General features: G+C 45.7%; 1 protein-coding gene across 2 annotated transcripts in view; it reads right to left on the bottom strand.

Annotated features, from left to right (window-relative positions):
* LOC126266596 (alpha-1,3-mannosyl-glycoprotein 4-beta-N-acetylglucosaminyltransferase A) overlaps positions 1–25,875 on the bottom strand; it is a 705,207-nt gene that overhangs the window by 611,248 nt on the left and 68,084 nt on the right. The window lies entirely within an intron of this gene.

The following is a 25,875-nucleotide window of genomic DNA, read 5'->3' as shown; positions in this document are numbered from 1 at the left end:
TCACCATCTGTCAAAAGCATAACAGACGAATATTATTGCATGGAAATCTGAAGTGTAAGTTCTAGCCGTGTTTTAGTAAGTAAATAAAAAAGTGTTTTATTAAAGTTTCTACTTCTACATATATAAACTGAGCTCTCCAGCCCACTTCGTTTTGTAGGCCGGGCTAGTCCTGAAACTACTGTGCAGATTTTGGTACATCCTTGGAATTCACGGGAGTGACATCTTGCCAGTACCTATATCGAAAACAGGCGGATCCAATGGAGCACACCTGCTGAGCCACGCCTTCGGCCGGTCTGACTGCGAGCAGCCTCTGCCAGCGGAATAAGGGGTGGTCGGCCACACAGACCACTCGCGCTGGAAGCCACTTCGCTACGTGACGCTACGCAGACGCCGCCCAGGCGCGGCCCCCACATCATAGTCCGTGCTTTTAGTTCACAGAGCCTCACCCTTGTTGCTACTGTATTAGCTGCACTCTGTTTCTCGCTGCATTATTTGAAAAGAGTCTTCGTACGCTTGGAGAAATACAAGTTAAGTAAATCTTCTACTTACTGCGCTAACTTGTTCACTGATCATTTCTGCTCCTGTCCAGCTTCCCTGTAACGGCAGTTGTAGTAGCTCTCTGTAGCCCACATCTCCTTACCGTTGTGTACAAAGTCGTACACAACAAAATGGTTCAAATAGTTCTGAGCACTGTGGGACTTAACTGCTGTGGTCATCAGTCACCTAGAACTTAGAACTACTTAAACCTAACTAACCTAAGGACATCACACACATCCATGGCCGAAGCAGGATTTGAACCTGCGACCGTAGCGGTCGCGCGGTTCCAGACTGTAGCGCCTAGAACCGCTCGGACACAGCGGCCCGCCGTACACAACAATTTCTTTATTTTTGTAACAGAAAATAGTCACACGATGCCATACTTGGCGAATATGTATGTTGAAACATCATTGCAGTATTGTTTTTGGTCAAATAGTCACAAACATGCAACGAATTGTGACTAGTTCTATTGTAGCTGTGCAACAGCTGTGAATTGTTACGTCACAAAACCGGCGGACTTTTCGTATTGCTTCGCGAAAACAGTGTTGAACCTTAAGTAACATTCCTTACGCTGTAGCAACAACTCACGGTGCATTATTCCGTTAAAGTAGAAGAATACAGTGAGGATAACATTCGCATTTTATAGCACTTGTCGGGCTTCTCAGTCTTGGCCGATACTTCCACCCTATCGATTAGGCCTTAGTTTCAACGTTACAACCGTAAATGAATTTTTTTCGGAAATTCAATAATTTTGGAAAAAAGTTTGCTGTCACATGTCCCATACACAAAGTATACGGGGAAAATTTCTTGCCATGAGACAACAGATACGGCAACACCATCCATCAGTGGTTTCGCTGGTTGTGATTCAGCGATTGGTTCAATTGGTTCAAATGGCTCTGAGCACTATGCGACTTAACTGCTGCGGTCATCAGTCACCTAGAACTTAGAACTAATTAAACCTAACTAACCTAAGGGAATCACACACACCCATGCCCGAGGCAGGATTCGAACTTGCGACCGTAGCGGACGCTCGGTTCCAGACTGCAGCGCCTAGAACCGCACGGCCACTCCAACCGGCGATTCAGCGATTGTGTATAATTATTTATTTTACTCTTTCCACAATTTCAGCGGTCGATAATGTACGGAGGCGTCCAGGGGCTTCTTCAAACCGCTGTACCATTTGTAAACCATTGTTTTAGCCATAGCAGACTACCCAAAACCGATATTTAACATTTCTAAAACGTTGCTGGGCTTTATTCTGTTTTTATAGCAAAATATAACACAAACTCTGATTCATTTTTATACAAAAACTAGCTGACAACCCAACATTGCCAGTCTCTATGGCAACGCCTTTTCATAGCTCTATAGATAGCTAACGTATTCGCCTATACATAGCCGTCTGCGCTCGGCAGTTGAGAGCTGTCAAAAGCGCTGCCAGGTGTCAGAGATTCTTCCGTGAGTTGACTCGACGATAGGAGTGACTTTGCAGTAAAGCTTAACTGTATTAAAACGTCATTCATGATGCGGCATTTTTTCACGTATCTCTTATGACGTCGTATCTCTTGAACTACGAATCGTACAATGACATATTGCGTAGGTACAATGAGCGGCATACGTGGGTACTGTCAGCGAAATATGTTGCCAGCAGAATAAAAAGGGAAGTAGTAAGTGTGAATGTGATGCACAATGCGACAGTATTTTACGCATTTCAATGTTTATGACGTCATGTCTCCTGAACTATCGGTGGAACCATGATATAATTTTATAGATGCATTTAGCGGCACATGTGGACACCGTTTGAGAAATTTATTGCGAATACAGTTAGTACCACAGAAATAGTACATTTAAATGTCATGCATTAAGCGCTATTTCTTCACGCTTATCATTTTTTCTTACGTTATATCTCGTAAACAATGATAGATATGTGGTTCTTACCTCCACAGCGATTGTTGCCCGAGAGTATGGGATGTGTGTACCATGTTTGATTGAAATCGGTTCAGTTGTTGATGAGGAGATGTCGAACACGAACACAAACACGAACACGAACTCTCTCTCTCTCTCTCTCTCTCTCTCTCTCTCTCTCTCTCACACACACACACACACACACACACACACACACACAATTTTTTTCAGTAATTATGGATATATTAAAAAACATCACCGATACTACAACAATGCATATGGTCTTTTTAGGCAAAAGGCAGATTGCATATCCGATTTGACAAACACTGTACATAATGTTTTCAGACATGATACCAACACAAAAATGACAAAATCGCGCGAATAGGACTAAAACGACACACTGCAGAAAAGTAACGCTTCCGAATCTTTTATGTAAAAACTCTCAAAGCTTTTTAAATAAAAAATGTTATTATCATTCTATATCTTCATCCTTCACGACTACATATTTGCATCCCTCTGTTTGTAAGAATGTATCGAGTAGCACTGATATCGATTATGATAACATCGCTATGGTCGCTTCTTTGTTTTTTCGCACCAGAATTAGGAGGGAGTCATGTGGTGGTTTTCCATCCGTGTGCGTGGTGTGAATATGTTAAGGAATCAGGCTAAGAGAACAAGATAATTTTGTGACTATAGAGGTGTTTGATGCTGTGCAATCATTCGTGTACCTCACGAGACGTAATCCGCGGTTCGCGAAGTCATAAACCACCAGAACAATTGCGAGAACATGATTAGATGCCCGCGAGCATCTCACCCGCGCCGGTAAATGAAACTTGGATTACCTATATTGCCACGAGTGCCGCATCTGGACTGCAGTGTGGGATAATGTATTGTGGTGTATTGTTACTGTATGTATCAGTGTATCAACATACTGTATTTGTTAATTTGTGAAGAGCTCAAATGGTTCAAATGGCTCTGAGCACTACGGGGCTTAACATCTATGGTCATCAGTCCCCTAGAACTTAGAACTACTTAAACCTAAGTAACCTAAGGACATCACACAACACCCAGCCATCACGAGGCAGAGAAAATCCCTGACCCCGCCGGGTTGTGAAGGGTGTAACAGTGCAGCCCTGTGTAGTGCAAGTGTTAAAAAATACATCAATGGATTATACTAGGCTAAAACTTGAATTTTGGTAGTTGGCACTCCTTTGTTCCCCTTGTTAGTTATCGTTTATTACAGCAATGCTCAAGCTGCTGTTCCTAGACTGCAAGGGAAGAAGCGAATGAAGATTGGATATACGTGGTGAGTGGTTACAGACGGATCTATAACCCCACCCTCCCCCATTCTCTTACATGTTGCTAGAGGACTCCTAACTGTAGCGTGTTACATGGCGTTGTGTAACGTAATTATGTCGGTACGTGCGAAGCAGAGTGCTCTTATCAAGTTTCGTATTTGACGAGTTGGTCCACACGTGGACCATCCTCTCCTTCAGCATGACAATCCTGAGCCACACACGAGCGCCGCAACATGTACAACAATACGCCACCTTGGGTTCACTGTCATCAATCATCTTCCAATACAGTCCTGACTTGGCCCCATCTGATTTTCATTTCTTTCCTAAACTTGAACAATACCTACGAGGACTTCACTATCGTAGTGACGAAGCGCCGCGAGCAGAAGTGAGGCTATGGCTCCGTCATCAAGGCAACCACTCTACTGTGGCGATGTCAACAAACTGGTCCCGCGTTGGGAGAAAAGTATTCATCGACAGGGTGACTATGTAATATTGACAACTAAAGATGCAGTTGTTGTTGTTGTGGTCTTCAGTCCTGAGACTGGTTTGATGAAGCTCTCCATACTACCCTATCCTTTGCAAGCTTCTTCATCTCCCAGTACTTACTGCATCCTACATCCTTCTGAATCTGCTTAGTGTAATCATCTCTTGGTCTCCCTCTATGATTTTTACTCTCCACGCTGCCCTCAAATGCTAAATTTGTGATCCCTTGATGCCTCAGAACATATCTTACCAACCGGTCCCTTCTTCTTGTCAAGTTCTACCACAAACTCCTCCCCAATTCTATTCAGTACTTCCTTATTAGTTATGTGATCTACCCATCTAATCATAAGATGCAGACAAGATGAATAAAGATGTAGAGTGTTAATAATATGTATTTTCTTTAAAAAGCTTTAGGATTTTTTACAATTCGAAGGCAATACTTTTCAGCAAGCCCTCGTACAATAGGCGAAATTACAAAATCCTCTTTTGTTTTTTAACACACCTCGTGTACGAGCGTAAGTCAACTATTAACCATAATTTAGTTACACTTTAATTTATTTTGGTAGTACTGTCGTTTTATGTTGATGATACATGCTTTGTTTATTTCTTGTTTTATATTTGCAGTTTTCAACCTGATAGGTTAGTTTCGTTATCGCTGCCGTGCTGTTAATCATGGCTGCTCCGCTGTCTATTTGCACCAAGGAGTGGGCCAGCGGTTCTAGGCGCTTCAGTCTGGAGCCGCGCGACCGCTACGACTGATGACCTCAAATGTTAAGTCCCATAGTGCTCAGAGTCATTTCAATCATTTTGCATCAAGGAAGAGCAAAGTTCAGTGATCCGTTTTTTGTGGTCGGAAGGCGTATCAGAGGCGGAAATTCATCGAAGACTTTCGGTACACTACGGGAAAGGTGCTTCGCCACAACGGACAAGTGTCACGCACGATGAAGGAGCCGGATGACCGTTTACTGCCACAAATGAAGAAACCATTGAGCGTTCACGTGAAATGATCCTCTTACACAAACGATTAACTATTGAGGAAGTGGCACATCGTCTGCAAATTAGTCACGGTTCTGCCTACGAAATCATCCATCACAGACTTGGGTTTCATAAAGTTTGTGCAAGATGGGTCCCAAAACAACTCTCGCAGTTGCACAGCCCGCATCTCGTGGTCGTGCGGTAGCGTTCTCGCTTCCCACGCCCGGGTTCCCGGGTTCGATTCCCGGCGGGGTCAGGGATTTTCTCTGCCTCGTGATGGCTGGGTGTTGTGTGATGACCTTAGGTTAGTTAGGTTTAAGTAGTTCTAAGTTCTAGGGGACTGATGACCATAGATGTTAAGTCCCATACTGCTCAGAGCCATTTGAGCAGTTGCATAAACAAGCGCGCTTGGACATCTGCAAAAAACATTTGGATCGCTACGGTAACGAAGGGAGCACCTTCTTAGACAGGATCATTACTGGTGACGAAACGTGGACCCGTCATTACGAGCCGGAGTGTAAACGGCAGAGTATGGGATGGAAACATCCAAATTCGCCGAGCAAGAAGAAGTTCAAGACCCAACAGTCCGCAGGAAAGGGGCACATCAATGTGTACTTTAGAGTGAGATACTTACTGCCAGGCTAAGGCCTGCAATTCGAAGCTAACGCCGAGGACTGCCGTCAAAAGGTGTTCTGTTGTTACACGACACTGCCCGTCCGCATACTGCTGCCCACTCTGCTGAAACGCCCCAGAAGCTCAAATTTGAAGTACTAGATCATCCTCCATATTGTCCCGATCTTGCCCCTTCTAATTATCACTTGTTTGGTCCACTCAAACAGGCATTCAGAGGCCGTCGATTTGCCTCGGACCAAGCAGTGAAAGAAGCGGTGCATTCCTGGCTCGCAGCTCAGGCGAGAACCTTCTTTTATGAGGGCATCAGAAAGCTTGTACAACGATGGACCAAGTACGTTGAAACGCAAGGAGATTATGTCGAAAAATTGATTACAATTAAATTTTATAACTACTTTACGGATAATAGTTGATTTACCCTCGTAGTTCGGATGAGATGGCTCCTGAGAGGGCTGTTACCCCAGACGCGCAACTACAATCCACCACACGTGTAGTGTGACACCTGGCCTCCACAGGATGTGTGCTCTCGGCGTGTCAGGGGAGGGCGGGCATGCTTAGTGCTGGTGGTTTGACGCCGCGGCTGCAGAGCGTCTCCGGCGCGGCCAATCGCCTGATGGAAGCCGCGCCGTGTGGTCCTGGTCCCACTCTCGCAAAGAGCTCCCCCTCCCCCCACCCCACCCCCCGTCTCCCCTGCACAGTCCCACAAGCACGCCCAGCTCACGCCGGCACTACCTACCCCAGAAGCACCTTTCAGAAAATAGTCCTGTGCTCTTTACTGTTGAAATGGTAATACAGGCTCTATGGAAAACAGCTGACAGCAAGTAGGGCTTGGGTATTATTTTCCGGGATATACGAATGATGAGCCAATGGTTCGGCGACTATCGCAAGTGGCCTTCATAAGGGTATGCAATATTACTGCAACAGTGTAACTTTGGTATACTGTCTTGGCTGTTCTCCAGTTAATGTTGTCTTTAGTCTAAAGACTGTTTTCTTTACTGCTCTCCACTCTTCGCACTTCGACGATTTGCGCATCGATGGGGATGAAATGATGATGATTAGAACAACACAACACCCAGTCCCTGAGCGGAGAAAATCTCCGACCCAGCCGGGAATCGAACCCGGGCCCTTAGGATTGACAGTCTGTCGCGCTGACCTCTCAGCTACCGGGGTTGGACGCAGGTCTCTGTGTAACTACGGCAACCTACATACAACTGACCCCGCTTGCAATAATCATGCCAAGGTCTCCCTTCCCAATTTCTACCTCCCAAGCTTACCGTAAATAAATTGAATATTCCTCGATGCCTCAAGATGTGTCCTATCATTTCATCCCTGCAGACCTTTTCTCTCCGCAACATATTCCATTCTCATACAGTAGCACCGTAATTGAAAAGTTTCAGTTCTCTTCTTCTCATTATGTAGCGCCATACATGAAAATTTTCTAGTCTCTTCTTGCCTCAGCTGTTTATCATTCATATTTCACCTCAATACAAGGCTACATTTCGTGTAAGGTTGTTATAATTCCGCACCTTACAAGCACTCACCCACATGCCATGATCTACAACCACAATTAGGTATCATATGATAGGTTGTACATCGTATATATGAATATATAAAGGAGATTGACATTGTCACGTACGCCTTGCAAGTAATTGTTAACACTTATTTCATGAAAGGTGACAGGGTGTCTTCATTATGAGAACGGCGTAATGAATGATTGCCTATACTAGTAGAGGTTGGAACGACAGTGGGAATGAAACGGCAGGCGGAACTCAAGCCCTGGGTGGAAGGCCCACACAGGTGTGGTGGTCCTGCTCCACACAGAAAGTGCCAAGACTGGACACCTGAGCGCAAAGACACAATACAAGGGCCGCCGGCCGCTACTGTAGTAGGACCGGAAGGATAACCGGATAATACTTCCGAACTCAGGAAAGCTTGGACGCAGCTGAGAGGAACGGGGAAGTGCCACCTCGTAAACGACGCAGGCTGGGTGATTTCAAAGGATTTTTACTCAGAAGCGTACTATTGTACGAGTATAGGTATTTCCTTATTAACTTTCCGCTCTGGGCGACAAAAGACTAAAATATGGTTGGTCGGCGTTCGGAAGAATCTGTAGAGAGGAAGAATATTCGCCGGCCGGAGTGGCCGCGCGGTTCTAGGCGCTACAGTCTGGAGCCGAGCGACCTCTACGGTTGCAGGGTCGGATCCTGCCTCGGGCATGGATGTGTGTCATGTCCTTAGGTTAGTTAGGTTTAAGTAGTTCTAAGTTCTAGGCGACTGATGATCTCAGAAGTTAAGTCGCATAGTGCTCAGAGCCATTTGAACTTTTTATTTTTAAGGATATTCTGAGGTCACGAGAATGTGATTCGCCTTCTGTGTTACGACTGTAGGGAGCCGAGTCTTGCTGGGAAGCTAGCGGTGGATACTGAACAACAACGTTTATCATTTAGTAGAATTAGTTTCCTTCATCACTCATTTATCTTTAGATTGTAATTTATATGTTAAAAAGAGCATTAAGAGATCCTAAGATCTAATTCAGGTGGTAGTCAGACAGGGTCAAATCATCATTTTAGCGTTTATTGTTTTGCGTCGCAAATTCATTTTCACCCCCGACTGGAGTACCATCTTGCAACCGAAATATGACTTTGGGTGTTGCCCTTCTCCACTGAGCAATAATTGAGGACTGGGTACGTTACCAAATTATATTTTCATCTTTCAAAAATAAAGTACACAACAAAACGTCATACATTCTCGATCGTTTACCCTGATTGATTGATTTGGGGTAAGGGGACCAAATAGCAAGCTTTTCGGTCCTTTCGGACCAGGTAAGGATGGGGAAGGAAGTCGTCCGTGCCCTTTCAAAGGAACCAGCCCAGCAATTGCCTGAAGCGATTTAGGGAAATAGCGGAAAACTTAAATCAGGGTGGTCGGACGCGGATTTGAACCGTTGCCCTCCCGAACACAAGTCCATTGTGCTAACCGCTGCGCCACCTCGCTTGATGAACGTTTACATAAAAAGAACCGAAATGTCCGACAGGTGCCGAAAACGAAGTGGAAACTAACATTCATCTCGTCATCCTGGGTACTTTTCATTCGACACTGAGCGCTTCAATGAGAAGTCTGTCTTTCGTGAGCGTTTATCACTGCTTAATATTTAAGTGGCATGGTCGGTTTAAGTCTGTGGAGGTCATCCTCTGGTATTTGTTCCCGTTCTTCAATGAGATGCCATGAGAGTACTTGGTGAGTGCGTAGGGGGACACGACGACAACGAACACGTCTATCAAGCATGTCCCACATATGCACGATGCAATCTAGATCTAGACTCACTCCCCGCCGCCCGTTCCATTATTTCAAGCACCGCGCTTCGCAAGACAACCCTGCTGACGCCGGCCACATACGCCCTGCATTAGAAGAAAGTCAGGGCCACCGCCGTATGCAGCAACCACCGCATGGTCCACAGGATCTGATCGATGTACTGCCTGGCGGTAAGACAACCACGGACAACAAGATCCGTAAGACTGTCAACACTGAAGCCTCCCTCTAACATTACAAAACCTTCGATATCTGTCGATTTCCTGGACGGCTTTTCGCAGATACCGCTCAGCACGGGTCTCCACACGGTATCGCGGCCGTCGCCTTGTGTCAGAAGATGTCTGGACTCGTCTGTGACCAACACGTGCGCCAGTAACGAAGATGACAGTTGACACGGGAATGGTAGAACTGATGACGAGCTGCGGAGTGATGTCCTGTCAAGCGGGGTACTCGAACAGGGTGTCTGGGTCGTAAGCTATTGATTACAGTTTGATCAGACACGGCGGCTCAGTGGCCCTTTTGGAATCGTCTTGCAGTGCTCTGGCAGTAACCGTTTGACGCCGCAACGCAGAGATGACCAGATATCGGTCTTTGACGTGGAGCTGTGATGCGTCGGCAACCTTGCCCAATTAATCTTCTATACTGGCCTGTGTCCCTGTAGCGTGTCCACAACCAATGGATGACACACAGAGAAACATTGGCATCTGCAACAAAACGACACGAAGTCCATCCTTCTTGGATCAAACAGATCGCCCTTGCATTAAGATGTCGCACTGCAGGTGATGGTTGAAAACAACGTCCACAAATGACAACTACCATCTATGTATTTCACAAGAAAACGCTGCGACAACGGTACTCACTTCATTCACAGGGGTCGCCTGACACCCCAATGCATAGCACAGCTAACAGGTGGAGAATGATTTTGTTGCCTACAATGAAATTGAAGGTCTCATTGGAGCCATGCAATAGGACCACAGGTACCGCACTTATCAAAATAGACTATGTAATCAAAAGTACCCGGACACCTAGCTGAAACTGACTTAAAACCTCGTGGCGTCCTCCATCGGTAATGCTGGATTTCAATATGGTGTAGGCCCACTTGTAGCCCTGATGACAGCTTCGACTCTCGTAGGGATACATTCGGTCATTTGCTGGAAGGTTTCTTGGGGAATGGCAGCCCATTCTTCACGGAGTGCTGCACTGCGGAGAGGTATCAAAGTTGGTCGGTGAGGCCTGGCACGAAGTCGGCGACCCAAAACATACCAAAGGTGTTCTATAGGATTCAGGTCAGGACTGTGTGCAGGCTATTCCGTTACAGGGATGTTATCGTCGTGCAACCAATCCGCCACAGGCCGTGCATTATGAACAGGTGATCTATCGTGTTGAAAGATGCAGTCGCCAACCCGAATTGCTCTTCAACAGTGGGAAACAAGAAGGTGCTTTAAATATCAATGTACGCCTATGCTGTGATAGTACCACGTAGAACAACAAGCGTGCAAGACCCCTCTATAAAAAACACTACCCCATAACACGACGGCTTCCGAATTTTACTCTTGGCACTACACACACTGGCAGACGACGTTCAACGGGCATTCGCCATACCCATACCCTGTCACTGGATCGCCATATTGTGTACCGTGACACGTCACTCCCCACAACGTTTTTCCACTGTTCAATCATCCAATGTTTACCCTCCTTACACCAAGCGAGGCGTTGTTTGGCATGTACCGGCGCAACGTGTGACTTGTGAGCAACCGCTCTACCTTGAAATCCAAGTTTTCTCACCTTCCGCGTAACTGTCATAGTACTTGCAGAGGATCCTGACGCAGTTTGGAATTCCTGTGTGATGATGTGGACAGATCGGTTGCCTATTACACATTACCACCCTCTTCAACTGTTGGCAGTCTCTGTCAGTCAACAGACGAGGTCGGCCTGTACGCTTTTGTGCTGTACGTGTCCCTTCACGTTTCCACTTCAATATCTCATCGGAAACAATGGACCTAGTGATTTTTAGGAGTGTGGAAATCTCGTATACAGACGTATGACACAAGTGACACCCAATCATCTGATCACGTTCGAAGTCCGTGAGTTACGCGTATCGCTCCATTCCTCAAATGGTTAAAATGGCTCTAAGCATTATGGGACTTAACATCTGAGGTCATGAGTTCCCTAGACTTAGAACTACTTAAACCTAACTAACCTAAGGACATCACTCACATTCATGCCCGAGGCAGGATTCGAACCTGCGACCGTAGCAGCCACGTGGTTCGGGACTGAAGCGCCTAGTACCGCTCGGCCAAACCGGCCGGCCGCCCCATCCTGCTCTCTCTCGATGTCTAATGACTACTGAGGTCGCTGATGTGGAGTACCTGACAATAGGTGGCAGCACAATGCACCTAATATGAAAAACGTATGTTTTTGAGGATGTCCGGATACTTTTGATCACATAATGTAGATTTAACATATCCGACGTTGATACAGGTGTTCCCCAAATTCCTTTCAACGGTGTACGAGTACATTTTATATACTCATTACTTCTACGTAGTTCGTTATTCTACATCCTAAGCAACAAAACATTTCTACTATTTTCAGTTTTCATTTCCTAATCTAACTGATTTATTACATTGAGTTATCCTTGTTTTACTTTTGTTGAAATTCATAAATTGAAAGAGGAGGAATACAAACTTGTAAAGGCATGGCCGGCCGGTGTGGCCGAGCGGTTCTAGGCGCTTCAGTCTGGAACCGCGTGACTGCTACGGTCGCGGGTTCGAATCCTGCCTCGGGCATGGATGTGTGTGATGTCCTTAGGTTAGTTAGGTTTAAGTAGTTCTATGTTCTAGGGTACTGATGACCTCAGAAGTTAAGTCCCATAGTGCTCAGAGCCATTTGAACCATTTGTAAAGGCATGTGTTACGCCTGAGAGGTAGATGCCGCCTTACAGAAAAGTTAAAGAGACTTTTTAGGAAAGAAAAGCGGCTATATGGACATCAGGACATGGCAAAGCATGACGCTACAAAGCAAAGACTACGTGAATCAACTCGACCGGCAAACTTCCGGAGGTTGCTCAGAAGAATTTTCTCTTTTGGTGTACGGTATCGCGGTTTCCGGTGTCTCGCTGCAGAGTAATTATGTAATCACGATTTATTAGGTTTCTTATGTCAATTACCTTCGGTTCTGTGCAAATACGTCAACAATTATGAAAAAGCCTGAAATATAAAATCGCTAAAATGTACAACATAAAACAGTACTGCAACACCCTCAGATGCAGAAGCACTGGTTGCCGTCGCTACGCGTGCAGCTCAGCAAAGCGACATTACAACACTCTTCCAATGCATTAAGTTAATTCATATAAGATGTTCTTACCGGTCAACTTTTCAACAGTGAACCTATCCGTAGTACTGTGTTTCACTGTCAATGTACAACTAATACACGGACAGAACTGAGCAGTACTAAATGCAATAGCAAGCTACGAGAAGTGGTTTATGTCTAACCACAGGTGCTCACAGCCACACGTCCATCAGTACAGCGCTCATTTTCCTCTTTTTGGTTTTGGCTTTTTTAGGTTCGGATGCGTTGCCCCTTTTCCTATGGATGTAAAATGTCTTTTGTTAGGTTTATCGACATGAATGTAATCAGTTATCAGCATACACTGGCAGAATAAACAGGCACGATTAAGGGTTTCGAATGATGAACACGAACACTGCTTAGATTGCAAATTGTCAGGCCACATTTTATCCAGTCGGCTAGTTCTCATTCTGCAGACAGTGCTTTGACGAGAAGCCCAGGCCACCCCGTGCGGTGCTGCTCCTACAGTATGATCGCTGCTTCGGTTCCAACCACGTGGTAAGTTATCGTTAGTATAACACCACTATTTGCACCCAAGTTTGCATCCAGGCAACTGCAAGGTCATTCGGCGTGTATTTGTTTATCGGCGTTCACACAACTATTACATGAAAAGCACATCCCGTTAGTGTTCTTGGCTCCGACAACTGAAATGACCGGCGAGTTAAAAAAAAAAAAGAAAGAAAGGTTCTTACACTGAAATCTCCTTCCCCACATGTTTAATTTTCGGACGTCCTTGTTGCGCCAGACGCCTGAAGGTTCTCCTTTCCGCTGGAACCGCGAACTGTAACGGCTGGATTGTGACTTCCAACCGTCATTTGTTTGCGTTTCTTGTTAGAATTGCTCACCATACGTCCAACATATCGCACACACCTCAGTTTAGTGTTAACTACTGTGAGCCCGCATCTCGTGGTCGTGCGGTAGCGTTCTCGCTTCCCATGCTCGGGTTCCCGGGTTCGATTCCCGGCGGGGTCAGGGATTTTCTCTGCCTCGTGATGGCTGGGTGTTGTGTGTTGTCCTTAGGTTAGTTAGGTTTAAGGGGACTGATGACCATAGATGTTAAGTCCCATAGTGCTCTGAACCATTTGTTAACTACTGTGAAAGGAAAACATATACACGAGTTGCTCACTTGTATTCTAATACCATCCTACATTCTGTTAGAGGGGTGAATTTTGTGTATTTTCGGGAGATCTAGCCATAACTGAATATTCCAAACTCCGAAATGAAGAATTACATGCTAATAACTCAGCAGTTGCGAAATGATCAGGAGAGATTCAGAAACGTTCTATATTTAGTTCAGCTCAGTTTCGTTTTGTTTTAAACATGGTGGATGAACATGTAGTAGGATCAGCTACCAACGCAGTAAGGTGACGTGGAAACTGAAGAAAGAATGTGATGTGACTCCACGTTAAGCAGGTATACGACTATGGTTAAAACTGAGTAATATTGCATATCTAGAAAACAGATTAGTGAACAGAAAGTACGTTTGTATGCATATAACTCAGTAATTGTACAATATAATGTGATTGGATAGATAAAAAAAAATCTACTTTCCAATCGTGAGGTTACAATTATGCAAGCTTTCGGAGCCACCGGCAGAAAGGTTGAAGGCGAAGGAAGAGCGGTGAAGGAAAATAACTTCAGAGACCTAGGAAAAGCGGTGGATTTCGAAAAAGTCATCCAGGACCGCGAGTCAGATGAGACTTATCGGCCGGGATGAGAAGGAAAGCTTTTCCGAAATCCACCCCTTTTCTCCAATCCTTTTCCTTCAACCCTTTTCCTTCTCCTTCAACTCTTCTGCGGAAGAAGGAGTCAATGGATCCGAAAGCTTGCACAATTATAAACTTCTTTTAGCACCGTGGGAAATTTGAGGCGGGGAGCAGAAAAGTAGCCCGGCCACATGCTCACATCGGAACGGCGCATATGAGCAGTGGTAGTATTGCCCATACGATAAACTTTGCCTTATTGTGTACTAAATTTTGCCTTTGGACAGTGTTTCGTTTTTCACCATTTAAAGGCTCCAGCATTCTTCGATAGTTCATTATACTTTTCTGTTATTTATATCTGTATAGTTTTGTTTTTCTTCTGTCAAGAAAATACTTCAGTAACTAATGAGCCATTGACCGCTTGAATTGTATCATATGCCTCCGCGGTGTTTTCAGATCGCAAGAGGGCAGTAAATAAGGAAGCAAGGAATATTATAAAATCATGTGATTAAGAAGCAAGACAGGAAAGTAAAACAAGGTTATTTTGTCGCTGGCAAGTATGTTGGCGTATCAGTACGATATGTTACAAAAATTTAGAAAAGGATAATCTCCACAGGTGTGATCCCTTTGTGCTCCTGGTAAAAAGCGTCCACGATCTGAAGTATAGAAGTCTCACTGTGATTACTTGGATATGGATGTAATAATGTAATACGACACACTGTAATACGTGCATGTGAGCATCACATTTCCACTGCAAGCTAGAAACAGTCGAAAAGCAGTCACAAATAACAATGTTTTAACTGGTTCGCCGTGATGAGGAAAAGCATTTCAATTGTTGCATGCACATTATCAGCATTAATAAACTAATTATACAACAGGCTACACAAATGAATAAAATGGTCGGTATTATTACGAAAGTAGGAATATCCTAAAAGAGTGTTATGATTAGATATATTTAATTTGTTGAAATGTGTTGCTGACAAAGGCAGATCTACTTTCATGACAATGTTTTTCGAACGACGTGAACTCCCGCTCACAAGGCAGATATGGCCAGCTTCCGCATTTCTGTCGCCTGAATTATTCTCAGATGCTGACAATACACTGACATTGTGTTGTCCGACAGATCAATTGTTTATTTTTCTCAATAACAACTATTTTATTCGCGATCTCACATTGTCAGTTTGGCAAGCCGTAAGTGAGTAACCAGTATCTGGCATGTGCCTATCATTCCGCCTGAAGGAACGCTCGTCATTATTTTAATACTGCTCAGATGAAGAGAAGGAATAAAATCCTTTAGTAAGTTTCCATTCCAGTCGCTCAGTGTTAAAAATTTCGATGGGTTACGGTTACGGGGATTCCACCAAAATTCCAACAGAATCGGCAATCTATTTTTATTTGAGTTGCCGGCCGCAGTGGTCTAGCGGTTCTGGCGCTCAGTCCGGAACCGCGCGGCTGCTACGGTGGCAGGTTCGAATCCTGCCTCGGGCATGGATGTGTGTGATGTCCTTAGGTTAGTTAAGTTTAAGTAGTTCTAAGTTCTAGGGGACTGATCACCACAGATGTTAAGTCCCATAGTGCTCAGAGCCATTTGAACCATTTTTTTTTTTGTGTGTGTGAGTTGTTAACCTTATCTCATAAGAAGAAGCACCACCGTTTGTAACGGCAACATTTTTCTTGGTGACTGGTTTAATTGTATTTACTTTGTCACAGTGTAATTTGCCAAACTCATTGCACAGCAGCTTTTGCGACAGAATTCCGAAACGGAGTGCCTCATCAAACAACTAAGTGACAATCACAAAGCTCAATAGCTTACAAAAAACATCATAGTGTCGGTTTACAGCAACATAAAATAAGAAATTTCATGTTTATTTTCATACGAGGAAGCTCTTGTTTCGCTAACTGTCGATAACTCTTTAAAAAATACAGTCACTGGAGTGAAATAAATAAAAAGGGAGGTATAAGTACTGATATATCGCCATAGATAAGAAAGTTCCGTGTGTTTAAGAATTGGCAAAACACTCTCCTCCTTGTGTGTTATCATTCGCCAAACTTTCGTTTCGATGTCTCGATCGGTTTAGGAGATATGAGAGATATTGCGAGTATTTCATTCTCGCGGACGTGAGATCGGATGTGGCACGGCATGTTCCATTGGATAACGACAAAAAAGCAGCAACCTGTGGAGTTTCATCTTGATTACTTCGTCTGCACCCATCAAACGGTGGTCACGCAACGTTCGCTGGGTCCTACTCGGAACACTACAGACACAAGACCACTTTTTAGGGTACTAAAAAATTTATCCTGTCAAATAACGCTCAGATTTCATACGAATGTGATGTAGGATAATCTGTTGGCAGTTTTTCTTCTAGAAGCGTTTTCCAATAAATAATCTCTGATTTCTTTCCACCTCTTTTTTTCACGGGTTACCTGAAATAAAAATAAATATACGTGTTATTGGTGTAATTACTATACACTTAATTATTTATATCTCACGTTTAAATAATAAGTTTTTGTTAGTGTTACAGGTTCCTAGCTGAGGGACGAAGTTTCGTTATGATTGCGTCTGGTTTTCGGCTATCACCAAGTCTCGCGTGTCATAATAAATTATACAATAGGCATTATATGTAAACGTTCGGTGCCGATTTTATTGCCTCTTCCTCCAGACAAATTTTCTGGAATAATGTGGAAGGATTCTATACATTTTACAGTTTACTTAATTTTTGTATTTGTTATCAATGAAGAACATATGAAGTTGCGCTGTCATGGAGAAAATGGTTACCTGTTTTGTATTTACAAACAATAATTCTCCATATACTTGTTCTGAAGTTGGGTAATGCAATCAGTGAATTCATAGCGGTAATGGCGATTCATACAGGACAAAATCAGGCAGTGATCTGCTTAATAAATCGACGATGGAGGAATTTTTGCATGGAAAATTATTTCCACCACACGAAAAGCTTCCAGTTACTGAAACGTTGTGCCTTTTGCAACATTTAGCGATGAAGTCGTCTGCACGACCATGTATTTCGAGCCAACCACTCGCTCAGCTGCCCAGCACGATAAATAGAAGGCTGCCTTTTCAGTCATAAACTGTCGCGAGTGAGCCAAGTTTCCGAAAATGTCTTTCGAATTTTGTGTCTTTCTTGTCGCGTTTTTTACCCAATAGTGAATCTAAGACCCTAAATGTATTAAATTCGTTACATTTTTCTGCTGTCCACACAAACTCTTTAGGGATGTCAATTTAGGAAAGCGTGGTCGAGCTTTATACGGAGTTGATAATGAAGTCAGAGTGCTACATAACATTATCTCTTGGCTCGAGTAAAACTGTCCTCCCACTGGGAAGGGCTTCCAAGTATAAGACATATACAAGAATTATTTCTTAGAATCTACAAGCCAATTATCCCAAATGGGAAACTTTGAAAACAAAGTGGTATTAACTCTTTGAGACCTAAAAATATAAAAAAAACATGTAATTTTAAAAAATTTTCACAAAAGTGACATCTATCCTTACAGTAAGCAATAAATCCAAGAATAAACTGGCAAAAACCAAATAATTAATTGTTTTAAGCAGGTAGTTTCAGTTTAGATATTATCTTAAAGGTTTTCACTTAATTAACTTTTACCATCACAGTAAGCAACGAATACAAGAAGAAATTGGCAAAAATTAAACAATCAACTGTTTTAAAGTACTCGGTTCGCTTTGGAGCCACTGGGGCGTACAGTTTTCAACCACTCATCTTATCATGAGATACATTTAAAAGTAGTTTTGTATTTTTGCTGGACGCAATCCCACATTTCGAAACCTTGATGAACTCTTAATGCCTGAAGCAAATTATAGTCCTAAACAAATAAGCAAAAAAGGGCCTTATATTAAGAACTGTATATAAGAAATATGAACTGCTGCAGGGATTTTATTTCGAAGCCACTCATAACCAAGGGCGGCAATACCAGGAGGCAAGGGGTGCCCCCTACCGCCGCCCTAGCTCTCAGGTAAAGGAAACAATACAGCGCAGTCAGGTTTTTTTCTTTCAAGAAAATGACTGAATAGTCGGTATTACGCAGGTATTTAACAGGGTCAGAACTAGTCTATTATAATGACTTCTTGCAAGCCACCATTCGTCTTAAAAAATATTAAAAATACGTCATGTGCGGTAGCGTTCTCGCTTCCCACGCCCGGGTTCCCGGGTTCGATTCCCGACGGGGTCAGGGATTTTCTCTGCCTCGTGATGGCTGGGTGTTGTGTGATGTCCTTAGGTTAGTTAGGTTCAAGTTCTAGGGGACTGATGACCATAGATGTTAAGTCCCATAGTGCTCAGAGCCATTTGAACCAATACGTCATGCCACCAGGTCTGAGCCACCGCGAGAAACTATTGCATGACCTCTATTGTTCATAACAGATTTTGATAAATTTATAATATTGCTTTAATGCCACTGGAGGCAGATTTACATACGAAGCGATTGTTCAAAGAGCTTCTAGCGTTTTGTTAATTGAATGAGAAAGAATCGCTTCCAGAATATAGTTTTTGAAAAAAGGAATTACTTGTCTGGGTTATCATTTATCGAGTTTAGATTTGACCAAATCCTTTCTCTTGAATTATATGTAGTTGTAGTAAGCAGCAGCAGCCGCAGCAACAGCAGGAGCCGCCATACAGAACATGCATTGCACTCAGCATGAATAATAGTTTTTTATGTTTTTGTTAAATTATGGAATGCAGCAGATCAAGCAGTGGCAGCAGAAAGACCAAGTAAGTTATTTGTTGCGCACAGGACCAATTAAAAACAAATTAAGTTTAGGCTATCTCTGTAATAGTAAAGTCAACAAGAGTACAAGCACGAGATTTTCAGTAGAAAACACGAGATAAGAAGATAGAGCTCGCGACTTTCAGTTTGGAGAAATAGTAGCTTTATTTCTATTGTGTAAGCAATTTGACAATAGCAGAGGCAGTGACGTAACACTGAAAAACCCTGAACGTTAAGATGATGGCACAGAATCCGAAATGTCACTGTACCTAAGGTAGTAAATTTTTCTCTGGGACGCAAGGAGGCTTTTGTACCGGTACCTGGGTGTGAAGGAAAGGAGGTATACAAGGGACAATGGGCAGAATTAAGTAATCACGAGCCGCCCTCTAAGAGCTGCTGGCACCGGCCAGCCAGCTGTGCGGATCCGCCTCTGGCCGCCCCAGTTCACGGCCTCACTTATTCATCGCCGTTCACAAAGGTCTGCACAGGTTCCCAGAGGTCCGGCTGCAGTGTAATTTCTGGGCTGGCATTGTTCCCCGTGTGTATAATGGACGGCTGCCTCCGTCTCCCTTACCGCCTCCTGTCAATCCGCCTGCTTCCTCCTTTCCTGTGACGGCAGCCATTGCTCACATCTGAGTCAGTTCCGGAGTGGGCGCGCACTTACACCTCTCAGAATCGTGTACGACAACTGGCCAATCAGTAGCACGAGGTAGACCGAGAGCGTATGTAAGCTGTAAAGGTCACCGGAGTCTTTAGTTCTGTTAATACTGTCATTGAGATTTGATTAGCAAAATCGGACAAATCTTTTAACTTTTCATTTACATTACGTTTAGTATGTAGCAAATTTAATGATACGTACGAGGTAATGGAGAAGTACGCCATCACAACCCCCCAGGGACTCAGTATTCATTGCTGAGTACGGGCTTGGCGACCCCGGGGTCCTGAGCTGGGGACTGGTCAGCGCCGCCAGTCTCCTGTCACCGTAACCCCCGGACATGCTTCAGCGACCACCGCATGGCGCGGCGGTGGAATGTTGTGTGCTGTGGGGAATGGTAATCTTGGCTTGACCGCGTGGATTGTGAGGAAGGTAAACCTCTATAAAACCCCCTCAATCTTACGGTGTGCTGCGCGCCTATAAGATGCATGGCTGTTGGTGTGGAACAGTCGCAAGTGGGCAACCTTGGGGCACCTGCCGCACCCCAGTTGTATAAGGCTTACTCAGGCACGCGGGGCTCTGTCTGAGCGGACCTTTAGTTCCCTAGCTGCTCGTGGGACCACAATGGACCCCTCGACCTTTACATTTCCCCCTACCAGTGGATTGGGTGGGCCACTGGTAGGAAAACACACCCCATCGAAAAAGCGACTTCGTGCTGCGAGTCCTCCAGCGCCTGGTGTTGCTAGAGATTTATCAGACTGTCGTAACTGAGCACATGCTGATAACCAGAATGTGTTTTTGATTGTTAAACGGAAGGAACGTAGCTTTGAGAGAGTTTCTCCCTTTTACATCCACAATGGTCTTGAGGGAATTGCAGGAACACTGAAATCTGTGAAGCGACTGCGCAATGGGACTCTGTTAGTTGAAACTTCTAGTTCCCGTCAAGTCACTTCTCTTCGGAAAGCAACCTGTCTCGGAGAGTACGCTATCGAGACCGAGCTCCACTCCACTTTGAACTATAGTAAGGGTGTTGTGACATGTAGGGACTTGGTGGATATCCCCAAGGACGAGTTGAAATCTGAGTGGGCTGACGAAGGTATTGTCGACGTGCAGCATTTTATGAAACGAGTCGATGGGGACCTAGTCAAATCCGACTCGTTTATTCTCGCGTTCAATTGCCCGAGACTCCCAGAGCGTGTTAAAGCCGGTTTCTTACGTTTGCCAGTACGGCCATATTTCCCCAACCCAATGCGCTGTTTTAAATGTCAGCGCTTTGGGTATACTAAGTTGGGGTGCAATGGGGTAGCCACTTGTGGTAAATGTGGTCAGCCTGCCCATGAAGGAGCCGATTGTTCATCGCCTGTGTCGTGCGTGAATTGCTGAGGAAGTCACCCTGTCTGGAGCCGGGTCTGCCCCATCTATCTCGAGGAACGGAAGATATAGGAGATCAAAACATCTAAGCGCATCCCCTATGGTGAGGACAAGAAGCTCTTTAAGGCCATGCAGCCTCCTGTGTTTACAAGATCTTTCGCTCCCGCTCTGCAGAAACCGGTACAGTTGGCCACTGTTGCTACACAAACGGAGGTTGCTAGTGTCAGCATTAATACCTGCGTTTGGCAGTGCACTTGTGCTGCTGCGGTTGTTTTGCAACCTGTAGCTCTCCCCACAACGTCGGACAAGGCCTTGGTTGCTGACATTGGGGTACTTCCTGCCCCTCCCCATATAGCACCTTCTGCCCAGGCGAGTAAAGCTCCAACTGTTGACAAGGTTCTGCATTCTAAGCCCCCAAGACGAAGACGCCGAAGGTGAAGGTTTTGCCACCTGAGGGGACTAGTCAGGGTCAATCCGATGACGATGCCATTATGCCATCGTAGTGTCTGACATCTCCCTTGGGTCGGCATTGGAGCTGATGGACATTGATGTCGACCGGGGGCGATATTCTCGCCCCAGGAATAAATCTCCAGCCAGTACCGGCTCTCCTCCAAAGCACAGAGGCAGGGTGAAAATTCAAGCATCCTGATCACTGGCTCCCATATTACAGCGGAACCTGAATGGGTCAGGACGCATGTGGCCGAATTACAACTCCTTGCACGAGAGCGCCCCTTGTGCTTATGTCTCCAAGCGACACATTTTTGGGCCACTGATGCACCTTCTTTACCGTGTATCGAAAAGATGATCTGATGGGGGAAAGGGCAAAGGGTGGTGTTGCGGTTTTTGTCCGTGACATGCACCACTCATCTGAGCTCCCTCTCGTTACGGACTTGCAAGCAGTTGCAGTTGACCTTCTTGTGGGGCGGAAGCTCACAATCTGTTCCGTTTACTTACCGCCTCAAGATGCAATAGACTCTGAGGCTCTTACAGACCTTATTAGCCAACTCCCCCGCCCATTTCTCCTTCTGGGGGACTTCAATGCTCATAATGTCTTATAGGGCTCTACAACTACTTGCCCCAGGGGTCGCATTCTGGAAAGCCTCATGGCATCCGAAGAACTGTGCATCCTCAACTCCGGTGCTCCCACTCATTTCTGTACTGCTTCTGGGTCGTCGTCAGCTATTGACCTTTCCTTTTGCTCTCCAGCACTCGCGGATTCTGCTCTGTGGGAGGTTGCCGCTGACCTACATTCTAGTGACCACTTCCCCCTTTGGATTCGCCTCCTGGATGAGACTGTGGCATTACCAGTGCCGCCCAGGTCGCACCTCTGCAGAGCTGACTGGACACTTTTCAGCCATTTAGATGTTTTGGTCGACCATGTTACAGCCGTGATCTCCCATGCTGCTGAATTGTCGATCCCACAGTCCTCAAGTCATCCCAAGACGCGTCCTGTCCCTTGGTGGACCACTGAGTGCCCCTCAGCCACCCGAGCCCACCGTGCAGCTCTGCGCCGCTTCAAGTGCCGTCCCTCAGCTGATAATCTTGCGGCCTTTCGGGTGGCAAGGGCCAAGGCGCGGCGAGTGATTAAAGAGAGCAAAAGATAGTCATGGCAATCGTTCTTGAACTCTATCTCCCGCTTCACTAGTTCCAGGAAAGTATGGGAAGCCATCAGGAGAATTTCCGGGAAACGCAGCCAACTACCTGTCGCGGCATTGCTGCATCAGAATTGTCTACTCACGGCGCCGAGAGACATTGCCCAGACACTGGCCATGCATTTTGCGGAATCTACTGCCACTATTAACTGTGATCCAGATTTCTGCCGCTACCGCACTGCCATCGAGAGGGATCACTTGGACTTCTGGTCTCCAAATTCTGAACCCTACAACTGCCCCTTCACAATGTGCGAACTGGATTCGGCGTTGTCTGTGGCTCATGATACTGCGCCAGGTGATGATCAAATCCTGTACAGCATGCTGCAGCACTTGTTGCTGCCATCCAAGGAAGTTCTCCTGAATTGTTTTAATATGATACGGTCATCCGGCTCGTTCCCTGACTCGTGGAGGGAGGCGATTTTCATTCCCCTCCTCAAACCGGGGAAGGACCGAATGCATCCCAGTAGTTATCGGAGTATTGCTTTGACGAGCTGTGTCGGGAAGACGTTGGAACGCATGGTCAACCGTCGCCTTGTTTGGCTGCTCGAGACCAGGCAGCTCCTTAGCCCCTCTCAGTGTGGCTTTCGGAGATGTCGTTCAACTATAGACAACTTGACCCTGCTTGAGGCGGCCATCCAGCATTGTCTAGGTGTATCCTTTGACATTAATAAGGCGTATGACACTACTTGGCGCACCGCCTTATCCTCAATCAACTTCATCAGTGGGGCTTCCATGGCCATCTCCCCATCTTCATTCGGTCCTTTCTTTCCCGCCGCCTATTTCGATATCGGGTTGGTAATGTGTTATCTGATTTGTACGTGCAGGAGAATGGTGTTCCTCAGGGAAGCGTTTTAAGTCTCACCCTCTTTGCCATCGCCATTAACAGTATCACGTCCACTATCCCGAGTACTGCCCAGTGCTCCTTGTTTGTGGACGATTTTGCTGTTTTCTGTTCTTCCTCCGGTCTTGTCACTTCTAGTCGGCAGTTGCAGCTTACGATAAAGCGATTAGAGGCATGGACTGCGAAGACGGGTTTTACCTTTTCTGCAAACAAATGTGTGTGTGTTCATTTTCATCGTTCTTGACGTCTTTTTACCTCCCCTGAATTGCGTCTGATGGACACCATTCTTCCTTTTAGCGACACTGTGAGGTTCCTGGGCCTCACTTTTGATTCCAAGTTGTCGTGGTTGTCTCACCTTAAAGACCTCAAGGTGCAGGCCCTGAAGGCACGGAATATTTTGAAGTGTTGAGCCATCAGTCCTGGGGAGCAGATCGGGCGCGTCTGCTGCAGTTTTATAGGGCTTTCGTCCGGTCGCGTCTTGACTATGGATACACCGTGTATGGGTCAGCAAGGCCTTCGTATCTCAAGATCCTTGACTCAGTACACCATGGGGGTATCAGGCTGGCCACTGGTGCCTTCCGTACCAGTCCCATCCCCAGCCTGTGTGCTGCGGCAGGGAAACCGCCGCTCGCTATCTGGCAGAATCTCCTCATGGTGCAATGGGTGTGTCAATTCCTTGCCTGTCCTACCTCCCCTGCGTACCCTACCGTTGCCCGACCGCCTATGGAACGACTCTTTTCCAGTCGTCCCAGGGCAACGAGACCATTTGGGATTCGTGCCAAGCATTTGCTAGAATCCCCTGGTGTGGAGTGTGTGGCACCCCAACTCCAGGGTTTTACCCATCTGCCTCCGTGGTTGCTCCAGAGGCCCAGCGTCCTTTTAGACTTGTCAGAATACCGGAGGAGCTGCACTTCAGCATTTGTTTTTACCTCCTTATTTTACAATATTTTAAACCAGCATCCCGACCATGTAGCAGTATTTACAGATGGCTCAAAACAGGGGGACTCTGTTGATTGTGCTGTTGTTTTCCCTGATCGAGTCCTCAAATTACGGCTCCCTGCGGCGTTTACCATCTTTGATGCCAAATTGTTTGCCATCTTGTGGGCAGTGGAGCAGATGAGATGTGTTCATAATCTTAAGTTTCTAATCTGTTCTGATTCCCTGAGTGCCCTTCAGACCATGCAACACCTGTACCCAGCGGATACGATCGTCCAGAACATCCATGATGCCCTACTCCACCTGCAACGGCAGGGGAAGGAGGTTTCCTTCTGCTGGGTGCCGGGGCACGTGGGTATTAGGGGAAACGAACTGGCGGGTGTGGCTGCCAAAGATGCATGTTCCCTCCCTCAAGTTGTTGAATGTGCCGTCCCCCTCCATGCTGTTACCTCCCTTTTGCGTTTTCGTGTTATGCGTCAATGGGAAGAGGAGTGGCTGGCAGTCGGTGAAAATAAGCTGCGTTTGGTCAAGGCCACCACGCGGCCATGGCGTACGTCCTACCAGTCATGCAGGCGGAATGAGGTTCTCCTGACTCACCTCCACATCGGGCACAGTCCCTTAACGCATGGGAGGACCCCCCAATCTGCAGTGCTTGTGGCGTCCAGATTACTGTCCGCCACATTTTACTTGACTGTCCTTTATTCTCTGACCAGAGGGCGGTGGTTTACTTGCCACCGGATTTGCCCTCTATTTTGCAAGACGACACAAAGACTGTGGTTAAGGCCTTACGGTTTTGTGTCCTGTCCAATTTGTTGCCTCGGATTTTAATGTGCTGTTGAGTGACTGGCTCACCCAGGTTTTAGGTAAGAGGTCCGCCAGTCACGATTACCTACTTGTTTCACTTCGATTTCTGTTCTCTTTTCCTTGTGTTTCCTTTCCTTTTTTAGTGCGTTTCTTCTCCCCTTGTTTTGCCTCTGTATGTGAGGATTTGGAACTGCGTCAGGTCTGTGTCTTTTAGCCGTTCTCCTTGTTCGGTGTCCACCTTCGTCCCTTCACCGCATGTGTTCCTGTTTCTATGCGTTTGGGCGCTGATGACCACGCTGTTTAGCGCCCGAAAACCTCAAACACACACACACACACACACACACACACACACACACACACACGCCATTACAAGTGCAGAGGAATAATCCTGGCCGACGGCCAGTTATAAGTGATATGTCTGCGTAAGCAGAAGAAACTAACGATCAAAGTCCGAAAACAATTTATTGGACCGTTCAACTAACCAAAACAAATTCTCCAAGTATAACACCAACACAAAACAGTGATCCGTCTTCCAATCACAGCTACATACAAGATTAATATAGAAAACAACTGAAATACTTTCCTACTAGTCTCCGCCAGAGACTTCTCCGATATACCAAGCCTAATCCAGAGATCAGTGAGAAGGATTTGAAGGGATTTATAAAAGGTAGGGTGGGGGGGGAGGGGGGGGGGGGAC

Source organism: Schistocerca gregaria, chromosome 4, assembly GCF_023897955.1.
Source record: "Schistocerca gregaria isolate iqSchGreg1 chromosome 4, iqSchGreg1.2, whole genome shotgun sequence".
NCBI classification, from domain to species: domain Eukaryota; kingdom Metazoa; phylum Arthropoda; class Insecta; order Orthoptera; family Acrididae; genus Schistocerca; species Schistocerca gregaria.
This window is presented reverse-complemented; position numbering and strand designations above follow the sequence as displayed.